This window comes from Thermobia domestica, chromosome 18 (assembly GCF_964235325.1).
Source record: "Thermobia domestica chromosome 18, izTheDome1.hap1.1, whole genome shotgun sequence".
Classification (NCBI taxonomy): domain Eukaryota; kingdom Metazoa; phylum Arthropoda; class Insecta; order Zygentoma; family Lepismatidae; genus Thermobia; species Thermobia domestica.
In genome coordinates this window covers 5936717-5955615 of record NC_137471.1, presented here as the reverse complement: position 1 = coordinate 5955615, position 18899 = coordinate 5936717, and the positions used below count along the sequence as shown (strand labels likewise).

General features: G+C 36.5%; 1 long non-coding RNA gene across 1 annotated transcript in view; it reads left to right on the top strand.

Annotated features, from left to right (window-relative positions):
* The window catches only part of LOC145675773 (uncharacterized), a 111222-nt gene extending 108942 nt beyond the window's left edge, over positions 1 to 2280 (top strand). Inside the window, exon 2 of the long non-coding RNA XR_014129210.1 lies at positions 1619 to 2280. This is a non-coding gene — a long non-coding RNA (uncharacterized LOC145675773). The remainder of the gene's footprint in view (positions 1 to 1618) is intronic.
* The last annotated feature ends 16619 nt before the right edge of the window (positions 2281 to 18899 follow it).

Sequence of the window (18899 nt, the reverse complement as noted above, 5' to 3'; positions counted from 1 at the left end):
GACCCGAAAGGTATATTTAGTATAAATCTTTTCACGATATATATCGGGTGTTACAAAATAAGTGTTACAACTCTTGGGAAGTGACTCCTACTACTGAGAGAAGAAACAAAGTTCTCTTGAATTTTCGGCTATCGGACGTAGTTTCGGATCTACAAGGTGCTGAAAGCGTGGGAAAATTACTTTCAGGCGCCTATAGTCCGGAAACTATCCAACGTGAAGAGACCGGGTAAAAAATTCACTGAAGAAGTCATACCTGCTGTATTGAATTTTGCATGTTTCACAATCCTGCCATGCGCACGCAAGGGATTCCCCAAAGGAACGTAGGGAGTCCAAGATAATCTGCCAAATGAAAATTGATCTAAATGGATATGAATTGATAGGGTGTCTACCAGGTAACAATAATTCGTTTGTATTAAGTCGTTATCTGGAACAAATACAAAATGGCAGATACCTTCATGCCCATTGTGTGTGGTTGCACAATCGCCAGGTACGGATGCTGGCCAACAGTGACGTTCTGACACCAAGATAAGACAAAAAGTATAGACCAACCTGGGTGTACAAATGCTTCCTTTTGGAGTTATAAGGCTGCCGAAAACATGAAAAATTGAACTTTAAAGGTCCGTAACTTCAAAACTATAGGACCTACCACAGTAAGGTCGTCAAGACTTCACTTAGGAACTAATGTGTGCGCTATCCAAAAATACTTATTTCTGAATCCTAAGGTACTCACACAACATTCATTATAAACGGAGTTTGGCTGTCTGCATATAATTTGAAGTACTCATAACTACCTCTATAAAGTTGTTGCCGAAGTACCGCAAGATTCTGAAACTTCGATATTTGGATAGGACAGATAGTAGTCCCTAAATGAAGTCTTTACCTGATTACGGTGGGTACTATAGTTTTGGAGCTATGGACCTTTAGAGTTCAACTTTTCATTTTTTCGGCAGCCTATAACTCCAAAAGGGAGCATTTGTGCACCCAGGTTGGTCTATACTTTTTGTCTTATATTGGTGTTAGGAATCACCTCTCAAACGTTTTCGGTGTTGATTTGAAACACCCTATACATACCTACCTACATATATATATATATATATATATATATATATATATATATATATATATATATATAGAAGAGAGAGAGAGAGAGAGAGAGAGAGAGGTAAAGGTGGTATTGTGGAACCCTGCTGGTAAAGTGGAACCCTTGCATATCGCAGCTTGCATGCTCTGCAGCCTACTGGAAAGAGCAAGAAATTATGCATTTAGTTGTCCAACAGCCCACTGTAGTGCTCGAATTCAGTTTGACGAGACATGTGCGTGCGGAGAAAGTTGTTTTGATTTTCTTCTTTTGTGAACTTTTTGCAAGGTGAGATTCGTATTGTAACTTGATGTACTTTTACTGATTATAGATACCATATGACTTGCTTATCGTAATCTATCATAGTTATAGGTCTTTTCTTTCTTTAATGGCCTAAGTTATCTTTCAAGAGTAAGGTGTAAGGAGAAGTAAATATCCAATATGTCGAAGGTGGTAATGTGGAACCCTGACTGTGCCGGTAAAGTGGAACCCTTTTAACTTTTCCACAAAACACTAATTGTCGTTCTTGTGTCATTCCAGGTGACCAAGAAACAACTAGGCCCAAACCAGAAAAGTGTTTTGAAGAAATGGAAAATTGAAAATATGATTCATGCAGTCAAAGATATTAGAGCGAAGACAACAGGAAGCCAGTTTCTTCAGGAGTATTCTCGTGTCTCCTCAAGAAATCAGCTCAATACCTAAGTTTACGAGAAAGTGTTCTAATAGAGGACGGAAGGCATCCATGCATTAGTTCTTACAGCTTTACCTTATAAGTTACCATTGGAGGGGACATTGCACAAAATTAGGGAAACAATGCAAAGCCGTTGAAGAATTGTCTCAAAGGAGAATGCAACAGATGCAGAACAACGGACAAAAAATGTAGACGAAAACTATCAATTGGAGTAGCATCTGCGTCTGAAGACGAATCAATTTATTCTAGGGAATCAGCTTTAAGTATCCTGGTTAGAGAGATTTGTCCGGACACTGACGATGTAGCGTGTATATTTTTGCAGACAGTCATTTTCTGAAGACACTAGAGACGAGTTGTGGATTCAATGTGTAAGTTGTGAATTGTGGTGCCGTTGACTGTTCGGGATGTGAAAAAGACATTTGTACATTTGTGATTTTCGTCAATAAATAGACCGTAGAGAGTTTTTTCTACAAGATAGACAATAGCGTCGATTGCCTTTCGTAGACCTATTACGGGGAATATAAACCGATATACCTTAATAAACGAATACATTTATTGTGAATACCAGCCTGTATTTCATTTGGTAAAGTTTTTAATTCCTCTCTCACTATATATATCCAGGGCTTATGTAGCCAGGGAATTTCCCCCCGGCCTTTGGCGTGGGAGACCCGGGTTCGATTCCCGGCGGGAGCTCATGTGGTTCGGATTCCACGTTAATCAGTAGGTCCACGTCTTATATAGCCTCGCTGCTGAAAGGGACGCTAAACTAAAATCAACTCAAAAATAAACTCAATTTCCCCCCTTCTAAGTCTTGACTTCCCTGCCTCTAAGCTTAATTCAGTCTTCCTAGCCTGGAAAGATATTTTCCCCCTTTCATAGGCTACATAATCTGTTTTAAAGTACAATAATTCAACTTCATGTTTTAGTAGCAATTCTTTATAAATATTTCACCCCTTCCACAAAATCCACAAATAAACCACTGTGTATATATACAGGGGCGGATCCAGAATATTATCAAGGGAGGGGCTAAACCATATTTTGCCGTTTTATCCAGTGTAAAGCAGAATTGAAGCCCATTTTATCCAGTGTATACCTGAGCGTCAAGGGGGTGCTATAGCCCCTATAGCCCTCCCCTTGGATCCGCCACTGTATATATATATATAGCTTTTATTTTGACTTGTAGATTAGTGCTATGTAGTCCGTGGACGCCATTTCTAAAACCTATAGGCTACACACGCACTCGAGGTACAAAACTCATTCAATCTTTTCCAAACTTGGCATGGCGTTAGGCCTTCAAAAGTTGTCCAAGAAACAATTCATAGCTTTTTGGTTGTTTCTATCAGTCCTTCTTGTCAGGGGCGGATCCAGGACCGACTTCTGGGTGGGCGGTGGGTTTTCATACTATTTTTAAGGGTTCCAAACTTATATATATATATAAGTTTATTTATATATATAAAATAAGAAACTCCATGGCTCTGGATAAGTAGAGTAACAAATAAAACACAGTTCTGACCAGAGCAGAATGAAATATATTAAAAACTATACTTACAATGTGTTACAGTTTCAAGGACCTAACGTCCTCTTCATCAGACACAAACACTGAGAAAAGACAGGTGACAGCAGATCTTATATACATGAGAAAGTGAAAGGTGGCCCCTTCTTCTCTCTCATTGGTCGGAGGGAACCAATGAGGATAAAGTCAATTCCGCGCAAAGAGAAAAATATAATGAGCCCTTTCACTTTTCTAACAGTTCTTTAATGAGATGACATACAAAGAAGGTAAATAACAAATAGAAAATATTAAATAAGAAAAAAAAATAACTAAATATATATATAAATATATAAATTTAAATAAATAAATAAATATTAATAGCCTATATGCACTTTTCTTGTTCCTTTTCTATCACATCTAACAATTTCCCCCATTGCTCGTGTATATTCATACCGCTTGTCCAATTCATTAGGTTCTCCTCTTGTTCTCTCTTTATTCTTCTAGCCTCTTTCCACTTTCTAATAATCTTCCTCTTCTCTCTCTCTAAACCCCTAGCTCCCTCCCAGTCTATTTTATGTCCCGTTTCCTTCACATGTTTGTATATAGCGTTATTATCTCTTTTCAGTCTAACATCATCCTTATGTTGTTTTAATCTGTCCATAAGCCTTTTCCCCGTCTCCCCTATGTATTTCATGTCACACTCACTACACTTCACTTCATATATCACTCCTTCTTCCTGCTCCTCTATATGATTTTCCTTCCTTTTCCTTTTCTTCCTTATGCACTTCAACAAAGTTTCTCCTCCTTTTCTATAAGTCTTCACACCACCTTTTCTTGTGTTAGAATTAGAAGTTGAAGAAAATAACTCTATCAATTTCATGGATATGAAGATAGAGAAGCAAGGTGAAAAAGTGACTACTAGTTGGTATCAGAAACCGTGTTGGGCAGGTATTTATTGCCACTGGAGAAGTGATGTAGACAAAGCAACTAAGAAGAATTTCATTAGGAACATGGAAAGGAAGATAGAAAACATCAACAGCGAGGAAGAGGGAAAGAAAAAAGATTTGGAAAAATTCTACAAACAATTGAACAATAATGGATATAGGATAGAGCAGTTTAGGAGAAAGAGAAAAGAAGATAATATGGATAGGAAAGAAGAGGAAAACAAGAAGTGGTATGGCATTCAGAGCATAGGCGAAAAGACCGAAGTGCTGAAGAAGTTACTAAGAAAAGGTGGTGTGAAGACTTATAGAAAAGGAGGAGAAACTTTGTTGAAGTGCATAAGGAAGAAAAGGAAAAGGAAGGAAAATCATATAGAGGAGCAGGAAGAAGGAGTGATATATGAAGTGAAGTGTAGTGAGTGTGACATGAAATACATAGGGGAGACGGGGAAAAGGCTTATGGACAGATTAAAACAACATAAGGATGATGTTAGACTGAAAAGAGATAATAACGCTATATACAAACATGTGAAGGAAACGGGACATAAAATAGACTGGGAGGGAGCTAGGGGTTTAGAGAGAGAGAAGAGGAAGATTATTAGAAAGTGGAAAGAGGCTAGAAGAATAAAGAGAGAACAAGAGGAGAACCTAATGAATTGGACAAGCGGTATGAATATACACGAGCAATGGGGGAAATTGTTAGATGTGATAGAAAAGGAACAAGAAAAGTGCATATAGGCTATTAATATTTATTTATTTATTTAAATTTATATATTTATATATATATTTAGTTATTTTTTTTTCTTATTTAATATTTTCTATTTGTTATTTACCTTCTTTGTATGTCATCTCATTAAAGAACTGTTAGAAAAGTGAAAGGGCTCATTATATTTTTCTCTTTGCGCGGAATTGACTTTATCCTCATTGGTTCCCTCCGACCAATGAGAGAGAAGAAGGGGCCACCTTTCACTTTCTCATGTATATAAGATCTGCTGTCACCTGTCTTTTCTCAGTGTTTGTGTCTGATGAAGAGGACGTTAGGTCCTTGAAACTGTAACACATTGTAAGTATAGTTTTTAATATATTTCATTCTGCTCTGGTCAGAACTGTGTTTTATTTGTTAAAATAAGAAAGTTTCCTCTTCTGGGGGGGATCGCACCGATGGCCCCCCTGGATCCGCTCCTGCTTCTTGTGTGCATGGATGCTTATATAGTGTACATAAACAATAAATTGTTTTCACTTGTTCTTATTTTTCTTCTTCTACTTATTACTTGGTAACAAGATTGCAGATTGTCGTTGAATCCCGTACGCTTCGTGTAATACAATATAACTGATTATTACTTTTATTACGCTTGTTCCATCTTGTGTTAACTGTTTTTTTTTTTCTAGTTTTTCTTAGTTACCTTTATTTCATTTCTTCTCATACTCAAAATTAAGCACTTTGCTTATGTTTTTCGTCTATAGTATTTTTTTTTGTTTCATATTCTTCACATTTCCGTTCTCCCCAGACACTTTATTTTTATTTTTTTACTATTAACTATTTGTTTTGTCTTCCTATTTTCAGCAAGAGATTTAAATGGAATAAGATCTAACGTAAGAATAAGAGAGGAAAAGAAAAGAAAAAAGTTGTTTTTACTTTTCCATACTCCATAGAGGGCAGCACTTTCGTTTTATTGAGAACACTTCGCGAAAAGAACGGAAAAGATGAAGAAAGAAAAAAAAAACCTAGCGCGTTACTAAATGAAGACATAACCACTCGAGATATGAGAAAAATGAGAGGGAACGGCTGAGAGTTAAGAACGCCTGTTGTCGTGTTCCTGATGCTTTCTTGTCCCCCTTCCTCCCTTTAACTCTACCCAGTCGATGTGCCTTTTTACTCATTTTTCGCCATCTTCAACAGTTGGGACAGAGAAGGACTTTTTCACCGCTGTTTGCTGCTAGCAAGAAATGTTGGACAAGTGGAGATGACCGACCGTCCAAACAGCCAATGAAGGCAAAGACGAACGTAAAGAAAATAAGAAGGAAAAAGAGGTGTTAAAGAACAATCAAAAAAGTTTCGAAAATCTTTCTTTTCTTTCTGGCCTCGCTCACGCTTGTGGAGACATCTGGATTTGAGTGCTATCCAACTGTCAAAAAGCGTCTCTTAAAGGGTTAAAACTATTTCATTAGCGATCGAGGAAATGTTGAACCCAGTTATTTCTCGTCTACGCTTTTCCGTATTTCTTTCCTACTTTCTCCCCCCCCCCCTACTTCCCGTATCTTACGTTCGTTCTCTTAAGCAATAACGTAAATGCTCACACTTGGCTCATATGAGCATTTCTCTTTTTGGCACTTCTATTTTTATTATTATTATGTTCTCTATTCTTTGAGCTGTAATTTTCCAATAAGAACAACTCACATTTTCCCGATTAGTCACAATAATAGCGAAAATGTATGTTGTTGTGAGAATGGAGTGGGGATGTGGAGGTATTTCGATTTAAATAATGGTTGAGGTGAATTTGCCAATAATGACTTGTTGGAAAACGCTATTTAGTAAAGAAATTAGCAGACAATGAAATCTTATGGTTAGATTAGGGGTCGTACACATATTACCTAACACGGCAAAGAGGGGTAGGGTGTTCGGCCTTGTGTTACGAAGTGTGACAAGGGGAAGGAGGGGGTCTACATCTTAGTTACGTAACGCATGTTTTTTTGCAGTAATTTTTATTTTTATTCTCAGATTTGTATTCAATTTTTAAACAAATAATTTTATCCAGCTCTTTTCTTTTTTATAAATAAATAAATATTCCTATTGTTTTGGAAAGTTGCGAACTATAGCATATGTATAAATTGAATCATACAGAAGGAATTCGAAGACGCTACTAGATACCAGCATGACTAGTGATAAACCCTGCGTATATTACAATACAAATAAAACTCCATTTTGTGGCTATCCTAGCACTGCATTTACAGCACACGCTTTTCTGGAGTAGTTGTTAATGATCGTACCCACCGCTTGAAAACGCTATCACGTTACCTCTATTTCTGAAAATCTATCTATTAAATGCTACAATAGCAACAAAACCTTTGATTTACGGTTATTGTGATTTCACGCATGTGTACTTTAAATAAATTATTTAAATAGAAATTTTTTAATGAAATTTATTGTTTTTAAATTATTGTTCAAAGCCTCTGTATTTTAATAAGCCCTTTCCAAAATCAATGCAAATGAATTGTGCTACCATCTTTGAACTTCTTTTGAACTACACGTTTGTGGACGTCTATATGTTTGTGGTAAATCCTTTCGACAATGAGATCCCAGAAACTACAGGCTCTAGAAAGATGACGTTTTCACTGATCGATTGCAAATTTAATGTAGATTGTCCAGTTCTAATTGAATATTTTTTTTAAAAAAACATGGCCATTATTTCTTTATTACATTTATAGGGTACACTGGAAGTTCTGAAATTAGAAAAAAACTAAAGCATCATATCCTACGCATTATAGATTCCAACACCACATCATTGTATATGGGGTTGCATACCTCTTAGGCGTTTATTTCATGGCCAAATGATAATGAAAAACGAAGGATATCCATTTCTCCACTCTAACATAAATTGAATCTTTATTGTTTGGAGTGTTTTGCCCAATGAACACCATATATCACTGACATTATAATTAATTCTGTGTGTAATGTGTTTGTTTATTACATACTGTATGCAAGAAGAAAGAAAACACTGATCATACATGAATTAGAAACTCCAAACGGAAGTAGGGTCAAGTCTTGAAAACGGTGCGAGATATTGAAAAAGTAATTGAAAAAATCTCCCCTTTATGGTATCTCTTGCCAATTTTTATCAAGACGTCTTTCACTTGTGTCTGTAAAGGAACGTGTATAGATGTGAGGAATAACAAGGAAATTCATGCTCATATATGAATGATGCGCTGTGTAGAGAGCGCAGGTTCAGCTAGTCTATATATTAAAATGCTAGGTGTATATGTCACCAAAGAAAAGTTTATATGTTTGTATCCAATTATTTTGACAATGAGATCTAGAAAACCAAAAGAGTTAGAAATGTATCATTTTCTCTGGTCAATTACAAATTTTGTGTAGGTTGTTCAGTTCTAATTGAATATTTAATAAACGTGGCCGTTATTTTTTATTGCATTTTTTAGGGGTACTGGAAGTGTTGAAATTTTAAAATAATCATATCCTATGAGTTATACGTTCCCACACAACACAGTTAATGTAGGGGTTGTATATCTTCCAGACGTTTGTTTCATGGCCAAATGATAATGAAAAACGAAGGATAACCATTTCCCCAGGTTAGGCCTAATATGAATATTTATTGTTCGGAGTGTTTTGCCCAATAGAAACCATACATCACTGACATTATGATTAATTGTGTATGTAGTGTATTTGTTTATTACATACTGTATGTAAGAAGAAAGAAAACACTGATCATACATGAATTAAAAACTCCGATCAGAAGTACGCTCAATCTTGCAAACGATGCGAGATATTGAAAAAAATAATTGATAAAAGAATCTTCTCTTTATGGTACCCTTTGCCCATTTTTATCAAGACGTCTTTCACTTGTGTCTGTAAAGAGTTATGTTGTGAGGAATGACAAGGAGATTCATGGTCATATATGAGTGATGCGCTGTGTAAAAATGTCAAGTTCAGCTAGTCCTTTTTTAAAATTGCTGATTTTAATAATTACCCTCTCTATTCTTTCGCATGTGAAACAGAAGAAACTCTTTTCCGTGAAATAATAGTTTCCGCGATGGAACCATCCACGATTTGCAGACCAAAATATAATATTAAAAACCTAATTCGTCGGATATTCATCTCATCCTGAATTTCTGGATTTGAATACTCCTGGAGAAATCGAGTTTAATAGTATTGTGGTACTGAGTAGGACAAGAATTATTTGCAAAAGGGTAAACTGAAGTCCAAAGTCCAAAGTCCAAAGAAGATGCTCGAAAGCTTGTTCACAAACGAGATGTCCCTGCTCCTTCACTTACGCAGCCACTTCGAATCTCGGGGTCGCGGTGGCTCAGTGGTAGAGCGTTCACCTCTGGTGCTTGGGGTCTCGGGTTCGATCCCAGCCCCCGCCAAGTAAACTTTGTGGTGGACAAACACCGTGTGCGTGGGTTTTCTCGGGGTTCTCCCGTTTCTTCCCACTTTCTCCATTCCACCATTTCATTCATTAATCATCATCACCGTCACCTTTACCCTAACCGGCATAACCGTTGGACGTAAAACTCAAAGATTTCATTTCATTTCATTTCCACTTCGAATCTGTGGTCGACGAGGAGAACTTCTTTGCATTGTCGACACTGGCGAACTTCAAATGCACGAAGTATCCTGGATCCCTGACAAAGAGGTCGGTGTCAGTTCTTTAGATCCTCTTTCACCTGCATCTTCCGGCAATATTTCCTCCTTGCCAATCATCGGTGACCTAAAAGGATGGGTGCGATCTTCTTGTATAAACAACAGTATGCAGTTTCGAAGAATTAAGACTGGTTAATTAAACAACCTTATGGGGTTGAATTGTTATTAAGGTATTACTACGTTTTAATAATTTGATTTGTTGGCAAAAAATACTACAAATGTATTCAGAATATAAGAATTTTGTAATAAAAAGTACTATCACTAAAAACAGTTTTTTATTGTTACAACCCCCAAAATAAGCAAAATTGGAGAAAAAAAAACAAAAATAAAAACGTGTTACGTAACAAACGGGAAGGGGTTCGGCCTTGCGTTACGGTGTGTGACAAGGGGAGGAGGGGTAAAATTTGGTCAAAAATAACGTTGGTTAATATGTGGACGGCCAGTTACCTATGTCTTGATAACTAAGGAAAATAGAACTCAAAAGATTTAAGCTAATAAATAACATGAAGCTACTGTGGAGTCCCGGTAATCCGAAGACGTCTAATTCGAACATCCGGTTAATCCGAACAGGTCGGGGAGGAACATTTTATTTTGTGTGTATGTGTGTCTGGCGAAAATACACTCAACTAAAAGTTGACAAACTGCCGACTGCACTGAGAAAAACAGTTGTAGGTGGCTTTCTTAAAAAGATAGGTTACATCGTAATTCCTGTAGTTTTTGGACTTAACGTACAGCAGACGTCTAACTGAAAACGCATGTTTTATAATACTTTCTGTATAAGTGTTCCATCTATACATACTTTCTGTATGAAACAATGTAGGCGGTCAGGATCTCACATACAAATGGACGTATAGCTGACGAAGGTAACATAAGTACTATATGTATGTGATATACGGAAAACTGTTAGATGTCAGACATCCTGCAACGGCATGATGTAACATCTAAGAGCAGTGCCTATGTAGCATACGGATAACGTATGCTCCGTACTGATTTCTATAGTAAGCAAGAGGATACTGTATATTTGTATATACAATATACCGCTGTACGGAGAACGGATTTTTCTCTGTGCGCTGCAGAGTGAACTAACCAAGGATGTTATAAATAGAGGATCTGCTCATATGTATCTTCATCCTATTAAATCGATGAAGCCAAAAAACAACCGAGCATAGACACGTCTGATTGGCTACTTTCGTTTTCGTCATGTTTGTTGGCTCGAAACATTGCGATTCTATTGGACGGAGTGGGCAGAGTAGGGGTGGTGAAACTGTGATGTATGGCTTCAAGATTTTGTTGTAAGGGCAGATCCTCTGTTTTATAAGATAATTGGAACCAACAAAGATAATAATACTCCTAACGGAAAGATTTGTAACTACTGTAGGTACTATACGTGGCAAATAAAGGCATCAAGTTTTCCAAACAATTTTAACATTTTTCTAGTACAGTACATATACTGTAATGAGAAAACGTGTTTTGAAATACTATACGCCTACAACACAATAGACCCCTTCATCCACTTCAAACCGCGATCTTACTGTTATTCCGGCTAATTGGAACTATCACGTAATTCGAACAGGGTTCAGTCCGAATTAGTTCGGGCTAGGGAAACTCTACTCTGTACTTTCACTACATGAAATATGCATAAATTGTTCAAAGTGTTAAGAATTCGAATTTATATTGCGATAACAAACTAAAATTTATTATAAATTAACAGAAGTACTTGATCTTCGCATGGACTGAGCAGCAGGGACATACGCAGGGTTTAGGTCCCGGAGGTCCTGACCCTTCAGCTGAAATTCCTACTTATCTGCAAATTCAGTCTAATTTTAGGGCTGATTTTACAAATTTTAGTATAGTTTATAATCATGTTGAATTTAAATCCCCCGAAATAAAAGCGTGCGTGCGTCCCTGTTCAGCAATATGCAACCTGGAACACATGAGAATAGTTCGGGTTGTCTAACTTCAGGGGCTTGAGGGCTTTGCTATGCACACACATTACACAGTATTCTTTCATATTATTAAGAATAAGTATCAAGAGAAACTTTGACATTCCGTATTCTCCCACACAGATTTCATACTTTAAAATACTTATGGCTTAGGCCCTTATTGGCTTAGGCCACATTGCCACGTTAAATGAATCTTGTAGCTGTCATTAAAAAAAATGCAAGCCGGTCTTTCTATTTACTGTGTACATATTATAACTTCTTGAAAGCAAGAAAAGTATTTCCACCTATGCAGCACTGCACTCTAGTGAACAAACAGTGAACCTCCTCATTAAAAACGTGTATTTTGGCGCACTTCCCCTCCCTGTCCAAAAGAATCCGTTATTTCGGAAGCTTCGAAAATGGTTTTTTCTTTATGTCAGCGGGAGGGCAATAGAAGGTAGCAACCAAGACGTCCCAGAATGTTGCACACTTTTCAACTCCTTGCAAGATGGAGAAAAGGTTTTATGACCCTTTCAAGACTATGTGTACATGGTGAAATAAGGTAGGATTTCAAGATTTTTTTTAAATGACAGCTACAAGTTCTTCTAACGTGGCAACCCGTTTTTAGACACAAGAAAAAAGGCGGAAGACACTCAGAAAACATGACTTGTACACAGTTAGCAATTCAGAAAAGGCTTTTGACTGCGTGAATTCGAAATTGTTATTGAAAGTTCCAAAGATAATTGGGTTGGAATCAGTGGCGTATTTAGGGAGGTCTTCCGGGCTTAAGCCCCCCTGAAATATTACTACAGTAAAGTATATGAAAAATCTTGCAGAATTTTCACATTTTCAGGCAAAGGCCCCCTCCCCCGAAAGGAAAATCGTAAATACGCCACTGGTTGGAATAGAAAGATCGAAGACTCATAAGAAACATATTTGAACCAACAAGTAGGGGTTAGAATAGGAAAGGAAATGACAGAGAGGCAGGGGGAGGCATTTGGAAGGAGAGTTCGACAGGGATCCTGTCTCTCGCCTACATTATTTAATATCTATCTAAAAGAGATAGTGAAAAAGAGCCTACATAATGAAGATGGCATTTTATAGTAGGAGGTAGAATGACTAGGTGTATATGGTTTGCAGATGATATGGCGCTAATTGCAGAATCTGGAGAGAAAATCAATAAAATGTTAAAAAACTTCAGGAAGGGCTGTGAAGAATAGGGGATGAAAATAAATTTTAGAAAGAAAAAGGCCAAGATGATTGAAACGAAGGGGTCGGCGTCAAATATAGAAACAGGAGGGGAGAAAATTGAACAGGTGACTAATTTTCGATACCTGGGTAGTATTATTAGTGATGATATAAAGTATGAAGCAAAAGCAAGAATAGGAATGGTGAAAGAAGCCTTTAGGAGGTAAAAAAGCATCATTTTTGAGGGACCTTGAGTAAGGAGTTGAGAAAAAGACTTATATAAAGTGCTTCATGTGGAGTATTATACTGTACGGGTCAGAAACACGGACATTACGCAAAAGTGATGAAAAACGATTGAAAGCTTTCGAAATGTGCGTGTGGAGAAGAATGGAAAAAATTAGCTGAGTTCAGTGGGAAACGAATGAGAGGGTGTTAGAAATGATGGGGCAGGGAAGAACAATTTTGGGTATTATTAAGAAGAGGAGGAGAAAGTGGTTGCGACATTGGATGAGAAGGAACTGTATCATGAGAGACGTTTTAGAGGATATTGTGACAGGAAAGAGAGGGAGAGAGAGAAGGACTACAATTAATAAACGATATCAAAACAGAGAAATCACAGGTGAAGACGAAGAGGTTAGCGGAAGACCGTGGAGCATAGAAGCTTCTCAGTTGCGGCAAGTGACCTGATGATGACTTCAGAGACGGGGCAAGAAACGTAGAGAATAGTCTCCAGGTATGGTTCTTAAGAGTCTTTATCCCGGCGAAATTAAAATACCACTAATTTTACTGTAATTATGTGATATCTTCAAATAGATAAAATATAATTGAAATATGGAACAAAAGCGCCCTAGACAATATTATTTTGCGTGAGGTACCATTATCACAAGTCACCTAGTGGCCTTCCGTTTTCAGCTGTTTAGAAACGCGAAAATAAATGCCGATTTTCAAAATGGCTCGAAATTGAAAGCAGATAAGTGAGTCGTGATAACGGTATCTCATGTAAAATAATATTGTCTAGGGTGCTCTTGTTCCACATTTCGATTATCTTTTATCTATTTGAAGATATCACATAATTACTGTAAAATTAGCGGTATTTTAATTTCGCCGGGATGAAGACTCTTAAGTTTGTTCTGGCCCACACTATCCACATAAATTGGCATACATTGTTTCAGAGAATTTGTAGTTCGTGATGCGGATCGGATATTCGCCGAGGTCGGCGTTAACTCTTGGATATATCACCGTCAAGCACCAAGGTGGTTCGCCACTGGTATTAGATAACATGTTACTTAAGCTTGTGTATGAAACCATGTATATGAACAAGGTAGCACTTGATTTTTTGGATAAGAGGAAAAGAGAGCAGAAAAGAAAAAAACAATTATATTTTAATCTGAAAAGAAGTAAGGAATAAATATTAATCGTGGCATGTTATCTTTTTTTCTTATTTTGGGGAGAGAGAGCAAAGACAACAAGACACAAATGAGATCATAGAAAGTATAAAGGTGTGTGTGGGGGGGGAGGAGGGAGTTAGCCTGAATTTAAAAGGGTCTACTGAGAAGAATTACCGTGCAAAGACAAACATATAAGCCACGCAAGAAGGAAAAATGTAAAACACTTCTTCTCTTATTTCAATTTCGCGTAATGGCGGCCGAAATCTACAAAAGGCGGAAGAAGATAGCATAAGAAACAACATACAACATTTTCTTTTTTTTTTTAAAAAAAAAAAAGAATAATACAGAAAGAAAGAAAGAAAGATAACACAGCAAGACCAAACAACCAGGATATAGCTTGAGAAAAGTTTTAAGTTTTAAATAAGCGAAGTTAACTCTTTATCTGGCGGGTAAAAAACACAGAAAGACACACACATCTCACGGGCAAAAATTCACTGGGGGGATGAAAAAGCCAAGGGGGTGGAAAAGTGGTTTTAGAAGAATAATCTTATTTTAAAATTATGTACTCCTATTACGCTGTACGAAGGATGGTTTTCTCCTTGCGTTTTTAATCCTTTCTTCTTTTTCATCATCATCTTTTTCTTCTCTCGCCTTATTTAATACTTTTTTCTCCTTTTCCTTTTCACCCCCTTTTCTGTTTCTCTACGTTCTTCTTCAAACAGCTAAAGGATATTAAGAGAAAAAGAAATTGTCGTTTGGGATGTCATCTAGCGGAGGTTTGGCGAATTTAATGACATATAAACGTTACATTACGTCCCCCTTAAGAATGAAAAAAAAAAAAATCAATGAAGTCTAAAGTTTGTGCATGTTCCAAAGAAAAAAAAAGTATTAAATTAAAACTTTCTTTTTTGTTCTTGTTAGGTTATTTTAGATACAAATTATGATTCTAAGGTATTTAGAGATATGAACAAACGAAACTAAATTAGGATCTTTAGCGATTTTTCTGTTAATAAATATATTTGACTACCACTAATTTTAAGATAAGTAGATTTTGAGGCTTCCCTTTTCTCAAGGGATTTGGTTACTGATGAATGTAAGAAAAAAACTCAGGATGAGGAGGTTTTAAAAAAAATGGAAGGAAATCTCCCATTTGAAGTTCCATAGTTGTGTCTGTGCTGAATTTAATCTTTCTACGCACGCCACGGATTTGAACAAAATAGTAGACTCTCATTTTGGTGTCCCTGGTGACTTTCCAAATTATTACAGAGTCATTATTGATACATCGTTGGAAAGGATATGAAACACAATTATAACAGAGTCATGATTGATACATCGTTGGAAAGGATATGAAACACAATTATTACAGAGTCTTGATTGATACATCACTGGAAAGGATATGAAACACAATTATTACAGAGTCATGATTGATACATCGTTGGAAAGGATATGAAACACAATTATTATAGAGTCATGATTAATACAACGTTGGAAAGGATATGAAACACAATTATTACAGAGTCATGATTGATACAGCGTTGGAAAGGATATGAAACACAATTATTACAGAGTCATGATTGATACATCGTTGGAAAGGATATGAAACACAATTATTACAGAGTCATGATTGATACATCGTTGGAAAGAATATGAAACACAATTATTACAAAGTCATGATTGGTACATCGTTGGAAAGGATATGAAACAACATTATTATAGAATCATGATTGGTATAGTGTTGGAAAGGATATGAAACACAATTATTACAGAGTCATGATTGATACATCGTTGGAAAGGATATGAAACACAATTATTACAGAGTCATGATTGATACATCGTTGGAAAGGATATAAAACACAGATCCAATTGAGGTAAATTGCCTGCTCTATTCATAGAAGAAGAAGAAAAAGTCCTAAACATATGAAAATAAAATAGAATTCGGACGGGGGGCTGGCTTGGCTTACAGTCACCCTATGCCGACAAAATGATGCTAATGTATAGGCAATACATTTGTGACAATAATATATATATATATTGTTTGTATCATACTTGGAGAGAACGATCCATTGAAGTTTTACAGTATTTTCTTTGAGTACATTGCTCTGTCCTGATCATACCACCCTGTCTGGATTCCGCATTCTTTAGTGTACTGCCGGGTTCAATGATAGAAAACTGCTGAATTGAACCTAGGAAGTGACTTCTGAATAAAATCCAGACTACAGTAAGGCTAAGGATGATTCTGGTTAGAACCTCGGTCCGACGTCTTTGTGATCTGAAGTGAAAAGACATCCAACGAAAGGAGAAGTAGTGGGCCCGGTATGGACAGGAAAAGAGGTATGTACACTAGGTCTCTCTAAGAATGATATAACTTTCATCCTAGGCCAATAGACTAATTTCACAATAGGAAGGGAATAAATCAGTGTATTAAAAGGTATAAATTTGAGTCTGTTCATTTAATTCGCTCAAATGTTAGTTCAACAGTGCATCCCCAATTCCTTACTACTCTCGCATAAGACTTGCCACGATCCCAATTAAGCATGGTGGAATGCTGGTCTTAAGCACTTATTTATTTATTTATTTATTTTTCCTCTCTTCTGATTTTTCCTTATTATTTAGTAGTGCTTATAATACTCAACTTTTTTAGAATAAAATATGAATTTATTTAGAATCCATTTCATGATTGGCATTGTAAAGGCTGTTGTATAAATTATTCTTATTTTCTTTTGTTTTTGACGAATCAGCATCTGCTGTTTGAACTGTCTCGTATGTCGTGTTGTTTTCGATTAATATTCGTTGTCTTTTTCCCTTTTTTTTTTTTTCCTCTTCTATGCGTAGTAATGAATTCTTCTCTTGCTTTGTGTTAAAGGCCTCGTTTGCCAACGCTATTATGAATGTGCTGAGTTGAAACTTCCTTTTGTGTGTATTAGCGGAATATTCTGTTTCAATAACCACGGAGGTCTTTAGTGGCGTACGTACGAGGGGGCAACTTCGTAGACAATTAGAATCACAACGTAGCAAAATGACTAGTGAAAATCGGAATAATTTTATGGAGTGTATAGGACAGTTAGTGAAAATTCCGTCTTATACAGGTTATGAGCCTCATAAAGTAGATTTATTTTTTGAACAGTTAGAAAACTCCAGAAGATATTATAAGTGGAATAATGACAAACTGAAAGAGGTTTTGCCTACTTGTTTGACAGATTTAGCTTTTGACTGGTTCCTAAATTATAAAAAGGAAAGTACATATGATGGAAAATCTTATGACGATGTAAAGAAAGACATGATTTCTACTTTTAGAGGCATATCTTCGCCTTTAACAGTAGAAGACACGTTACGTAAGGCTAAGCAATCTATTAGTGAATCTCCACAAATGTATGCCATTCGAAAAGCCAGATTAGTTGCGTTGTATTTGCCCACTGCTACCGTTCAGCAGACAATTATGTATATTATAGACGGTCTTAGGTCCAAGTACATGAGTGTAGTTGCCGACAAGCATTTTGGCTCAGTGGACGAATTAATAAAGCAGTTGAACAGTGTAGATCGAAAAGAAACAATGTTAAGTGAACGTATTAAGGAAGAACAGCAAGAAATTAATGCTTATGCACAAAATCCCTTCATTCCGCAGGGAACACCTTACAATTTTCCTGGTAGCTCTTGGATGTCTGGTCAGACACCAATGTTTCCTCATGTACAGGGGAATTCTCATTCATTTCCGCAGATGCAATACGATTCTTCATTTCTTTCTTCGTATCATTTACCACCTACTTATCAACCGCCGGTACTAGCTCCAAATTCTTTTCATAACAATGAAATACAGAAACTTTCTAAAGAATTAGGGGAGGTTAAACAAGCTTTAGCTCAAAGCCATAATGAGACGAGTAAGGGTGAGGTTAGCACCTCTAATTCCCAAACTGATATTGAGAAAGTGTGCGAAAATATGCAGAATCTTGTGTTAGCTCTTGAATCATCCATGAAGGATAAGAAAAAATATAACAATAATTACAAGAAGAAAAAGCCGCAAACTCAGAATTATTTTAACCGGGAGAATGAAGCACAGGGTAGTTCGGCCAGTAACCAGAACACAGGTCAAAATAATTCTGATTCGTACAAACCTATAATATGTAGGGCTTGCAAAGGAATAAATCACATTGCTAGATTTTGTCGAGCTCCTAAGCAAAATTTAAACTAGAATCATCTACGGATCGAAGGGGGGATCTGGTAGATATTCAAAAGCATCAAATCCCCATAAGAGTAGAATCAAGGTTATGTCTTATAACAGCTAAAGTTAATGGAATGCAACAGGACTTAGTAATTGATACTGCAGCCATGATTTCGGTTTGGCCTGAGCATTTGGTTCCAGAAAACGTGAAACGTGTAAAAATTACTAGCAATCTCATAGGGGTGTCTGGTGCTAAAATTATTTCAAAGGAAGTAATATTTTTGAAATTTTTCTTAGGAAATAAGTCTTACGTACATTGTTTTAGAATTATACCTTTGAATTCTAAACCTTTATTGGGCATTGATTTTCTAAGTCATCAAAATGCCTCTATTTCCTTTTCCGACTTGACATTGACATTGTATAGATATGGTAAACCTCCCAAATCAAATTTTACAAATTCTCAGAAAATACAGTATGTTTTGCCAGATAGTATTTTGTCAAAAGTCAATATACAAGGACAGCCTCAATTAGTATTAAAGGTCAAAACAAAACTTTTGCCTCACACACGTACTTTTGTTCCTATAGATTTAGTAAACGTTCAGAATGTAGAGGAATATTCGTGTTTTGAACCAAACGTAGATTTGTTGTTAAAGCGCAATATTTTTA